Source organism: Arachis ipaensis, chromosome B09 (genome assembly GCF_000816755.2).
Source record: "Arachis ipaensis cultivar K30076 chromosome B09, Araip1.1, whole genome shotgun sequence".
Lineage (NCBI taxonomy): Eukaryota > Viridiplantae > Streptophyta > Magnoliopsida > Fabales > Fabaceae > Arachis > Arachis ipaensis.
Window position 1 is genome coordinate 142,930,273 of NC_029793.2, and position 5,957 is coordinate 142,936,229.

The following is a 5,957-nucleotide window of genomic DNA, read 5'->3' on the forward strand; positions in this document are numbered from 1 at the left end:
TTGGTTCCTCAAGAAGGAAACGCCACCATCACTAAGGTGGACTCATTCCTTGTTCTTACATTCTCTGTTTTTCATTTTTCTTTATGTTAAGTGCTTATCTAAGTTTGTGTCTTATTACATGATCATTAGTATTTAGTAACTATGTCTTAAAGTTATGAATGTCCTATGAATCCATCACCTCTCTTAAATGAAAAATGTTTTAATTCAAAGGAACAAGAAGTACATGAGTTTCGAATTTATCCTTGAACTTAGTTTAATTATATTGATGTGGTGACAATGCTTCTTGTTTTCTGAATGAATGCTTGAACAGTGCATATGTCTTTTGAAGTTGTTGTTCGTGAATGTTAAATATGTTGGCTCTTGAAAGAATGATGACAAGGAGACATGTTATTTGATAATCTGAAAAATCATAAAAATGATTCTTGAAGCAAGAAAAAGTAGTGAATACAAAAGCTTGCAGAAAAAAAAATAGAAAAAAATAGCGAAAAAAAATAGAAAATAGAAAAAGCAAGCAGAAAAAGCCAAAAGCTCTTAAAACTAAAAGGCAAGAGTAAAAAAAGCCAATAGCCCTTAAAACCAAAAGGCAAGGATAATAAAAAGGATCCCAAGGCTTTGAGCATCAGTGGATAGGAGGGCCTAAAGGAATAAAATCCTGGCCTAAGCGGCTAAACCAAGCTGTCCCTCACCATGTGCTTGTGGCGTGAAGGTGTCAAGTGAAAACTTGAGACTGAGCGGTTAAAGTCAAGGTCCAAAAGCAAAAGAAGAGTGTGCTTAAGAACCCTGGACACCTCTAATTGGGGACTTTAGCAAAGTTGAGTCCCAATCTGAAAAGGTTCACCCAATTATGTGTCTGTGGCATTTATGTATCCGGTGGTAATACTGGAAAACAAAGTGCTTAGGGCCACGGCCAAGACTCATAAAATAGCTGTGTTCAAGAATCAACATACTGAACAAGGAGAATCAATAACGCTATCTGAACTCTGAAATTCCTATAGATGCCAATCATTCTGAACCTCAATGGATAAAGTGAGATGCCAAAACTATTCAAGAGGCAAAAAGCTACAAGTCCCGCTCATCTGATTAAAGCTATGTTTCATTGATAGTTTGGAATTTATAGTATATTCTCTTATTTTTATCCTATTTAATTTTCAGTTGCTTGGGAACAAGCAACAATTTAAGTTTGGTGTTGTGATGAGCGGATAATTTATACGCTTTTTGGCATTATTTTTAGTAGAATCTAGTTACTTTTAGGGATGTTTTCATTAGTTTTTATGTTAAATTCACATTTCTGGACTTTACTATGAGTTTGTGTGTTTTTTTGTGATTTCAGGTATTTTCTGGCTGAAATTGAGGGACTTGAGCAAAAATCAGATTCAGAGGTTGAAGAAGGACTGCTGATGCTGTTGGATTCTGACCTCCCTGCACTCAAAGTGGATTTTCTGGAGCTACATAACTCAAAATGGCGCGCTTCAAATTGCGTTGGAAAGTAGACATCCAGGGCTTTCTAGCAATATATAATAGTTTATACTTTGGCCAAGTTTAGACGACACAAAAGGGCGTTGAACGCCAGTTCTACGCTGCAGTATGGAGTTAAACGCCAGAAATACGTTACAAGCCAGAGTTGAACGCCAGAAATACGTTACAAACTGGCGTTCAACTCTAAGAATGACCTCTCCACGTGTAAACTTCAAGCTCAGTCCAAGAACACACCAAGTGGGCCCCGGAAGTGGATTTATGCATCAATTACTTACTTCTGTAAACCCTAGTAACTAGTTTAGTATAAATAGGACTTTTTACTATTGTATTTTCATCTTAGGAACATCTTGTGACGTTTAGTTCTTAGATCATGGGGGCTGGCCATTCGGCCATGCCTGAACCTTTCACTTATGTATTTTTCAACGGTAGAGTTTCTGCACTCCATAGATTAAGGTGTGAAGCTCTGCTGTTCCTCATGAATTAATGCAAAGTACTACTCCATTTTCACAGAGAGGATGAAAAGTAGCCATTGACAATGGTGATGTCCTTACATAAAGCCAGCCATAGAAAGGAGTAGGACTGATTGGATGAAGACAACAGGAAAGCAGAAGTTCAGAGGGACGAAAGCATCTCTATACGTTTATCTGAAATTCTCACCAATGATATACATAAGTATTTCTATCTTTATTTTCTATCTACTTATTATTTATTTTCGAAAACTCCATAATCAATTATTATCCGCCTGACTGAGATTTACAAGATGACCATAGCTTGCTTCATGCCAACAATCTCCGTGGGATCGACCCTTACTCACGTAAGGTTTTATTACTTGAACGACCCAGTGCACTTGCTGGTTAGTTATGCGAAGTTGTGAAGTTATGTTTGAACCATGGTTCTGTGCATCCGTTTTTGGTGCCATTGCCAGGAAAAGAACGAAAAAATAATTTTACAACCTAACCTGAGTAACAATTTCGCATACCATTTATCTATATAACATATGTATTTATAGCTTATATAAATTTCGGTATGAATACTCAGCTTGTCCCAAGTATAGGTTCATGAAGTCTATACCGAAATAGTTTAACTTTTCATATTATACCTAACCCTAGGCGCAACTCAAATACTAATTATGTTGCTCCTAGTTTTCTCACTAATCACCATTTATTTCTGTCATTGCAACTTTACCGACTTTTTTTTCAATTTTTATATTTTCTTCAACTTTTTATCTTTCCTTTATCTTTGTCTCACTAACATGTTATTACCACTCCCTAAGTGTTTATTTTTTCCAGCTGCCTAAGAACACAAATTCATATCTTGAATTTCATCAAATTTTCACCAAAATTTCATCAAGAATCACTCATATAAACAATCAATTTCAAACATAACCAAACAATACAACAATCATACAACTCAAACACAATTAATCAGGATTCATTTCACCAAAACCTACCTTGATTTGCTGCCTCAAATTCGATAATGCGTCTAGGTATTCCTAGAGCACTTTTTCCTCCTAAAACATATTAAGAAAAACTTTAAAACTCTAAACCATCAACTAAACGAAACTTTAGCAGTAGCTTAGGAAGGATATCCTCACCTTAAAATTGCTGGAAATTGAAGATCTTTGGCCTACAAGTCAAGCTAAGCAAGGGATCTATGGTAGAACATCAAGAAAACACATGTTTATACATGTGTTCTTGAAAAACGAATTCAAAGGGGAAGGGAACAGCCATCTCACCTTATTTTCAGCCTTGATTACTCATGTGATTGTGAAGAGAAAGAAAAGAGGATCATTTTGGTTGGATTAAAATTTTGATATGAGTTTTAGTTTAAAAGAAATCAAGCTTTGAAGATTAAGAACCAAGAACTTTTCTCTCTCTTCTCTCCTCCAAATTTTCGGCCACAAAGGGGAAATGAGATAGCCTTGGAGGGCTTGGGGTGTAGGGAGAGTTGTGATTTGCTTCCTTCGAGATGGATTAAAATAATTTTAAAATATTTCTGGTATATAATTACTAAAACTAGATGTATCAGAACACATGTAAAAACACATCTAGAAATGCTTTTATGAGCTACTAGAATAAATGACACTAGTAACATCTAAGACTAGTCCATTAATTCTCGTGGGAATGATAACCCACTCACTGTGGTATTACTTGATATGATACGATTTGGTGCACTTGCCAAGTTGTGGTTTCGCAAAAATTCCGCATCAAAACTTTAAGATTTTTTTTAATTATATTATACTCATTATTTTTACATGAGTAAGAAATAACAACCAACCTTTTTCTAAAGTCTCAAAGTTACTTTTACCAATAATTATTATTACTTGTATAAAATATAAATAAACTAAAACCAATTACCACAAAATAATATATTTTATTAAATACACAATGTTAATAACAAATATACAATATTTACCAAATATAATAACATTTTATCTCAAAATAATCATGGATGAGAATAAAAGACTTTCCAAATTGCAAAGTATTACATTGGCAATTCCTCAAATAACTAATGCAGAACTACCCTCATATAGAATAAGAGTTCCAATTTGAATTACATCGCAGACTTCCCAGTGCCAAGTAGCTAAGCAATTAGATTATTCACCTGCCATAACAGAAGAAGAAATAACAAAGAAACACATTTAGACAGTAAGGCAATATTACTATAATCAACATTAATCATTTCTATGTTTGGTTCATAGGCAAGAACTTCCATGATACATTATCCAAGTTATATATATACACATGTTGCTTCAAATTATCAAAAATTACACTACAAGAGAAACACTAAATACTGTCGGATTTACTGATGGACGTTAGCAGTAGGATTACCGGCGATTTTACCGGTAGATTTGGCAATAAATTCGCCAGAAAAAAGTTACCAGAGGATTCGATTTTAAATAGTAAATCTTCCAGTAATATATAGAGGGGAAAAAAAAGGAAAATCGGTGCGAGCATTACCAATGGAATTACCAAACCCGCCGGTAAAGCTCAATTAATGGAACGCTGCACTTTGGTCAGGTGCAATACATTGTCGTTGGATTTATCTGCCGGTAAATTTGACGGTAAAAAAGAAATTAACGGACCATTACGTTTTGGTTGCACGCAATGCATTACGGTCGGATTTATCCATTGGTAAATCTGACAATAAATTTTCCTGAAATTAGAATCATGCACTCTCTCTTTTCATTTTGAAAGACCACTATCTCTTTGGTGCACAAAATTGACTCCGTAATATCCGCACAGATATATCGGCAAGTGCACCGGGTTGTCCAAGTAATACCTCAGGTGAGTGAGGGTCAACCCCACGGAGATTGTTGGTTTGAAAAAGCAACGGCTACCTTGTTGATCTTTGTCAGCGGATAGAAAATATAGTTGTTATGGAAAAACGCATAAAAATAGAATAAATAAAGTGTTACTGGATTGGTGTGAAATCAATGATGAGAGAACGGTTGAGGCTTCGAAGATGCTTCCTCCTCCTGGATCAACTTTTCTCACTGTCTACTTCAACTTCTGATGATTCATTCCATGGCAGGCTGTAAGTGATTAACGCCAGGTTAGTGGTCATTAGTCTCCTCTGCTTCAGGTCAAACGCCAGGTCAGTGGTCATCCAATCTGAACGGGGGTGAAGCTTTAGCAATCCATTCCCTTGGTGATCCTACAGAAAATGCGACATACAAGGTCGGATCTTCTGGATCAGAGAATGCTGCTTCACAATTCTAGCCTATACCACAAAGGCGCTATTTGCTCCGTACCTCGTTGAACAAATGTCTCCAAGTCTCCAATGAAGTCGTGGATTAGCCGTCTAAGAGATATATAATCAAGCTTGTGGTTCAGTACTATCTTGTCAAGGACTCACAAGAACCCGTATAGAATATGGATGACGGTGAAGTTACACTCCCAATTCATTAGGATGAAGAACAAAGATACATCTTAGAATAGAATCAAGCATAGATTGAAATAGAATAGTGATATTATTAATCCATAAGAATCAGTAGAGCTCCTAACCTTAACCTAGGAGGTTAGTGACTCACAGCTTATAGAAAAGTAATGAAATGTTTGAATCAGAAAAGATGAGGTAGAAGATCCTAAATATGGTTGATCTTCTCCTATATATACTAATCTAATAACTAAGAAGTACAAAAATATGATAAACTAGGTTGATAGTGCGAAAATCCACTTCTGGGGCCCACTTAGTGAGTGTTTGGGTTGAGCTAGGGATGACTCCATGAGCTAGTACCCTTCTTGGGCATTGAACGCCAGCTTTGGACTCCTTTTTGGGCGTTGGACGCTAGCTGCTCCCTTTTGGGCGTCCAATGCCAGGAAGAGGGTGAAGTGCTGGCGTTGAACGCAAGCTTTGGACATTTATTTCCAGAGCAAAGTATGGACTATTATATATTGCTGGAAAGCCCTGAATCTTAGATTTCCAATGCCGTTGAGAGTGCGCTATTTAAATTTAAGTAGCTCCAAAAATACTCCTTC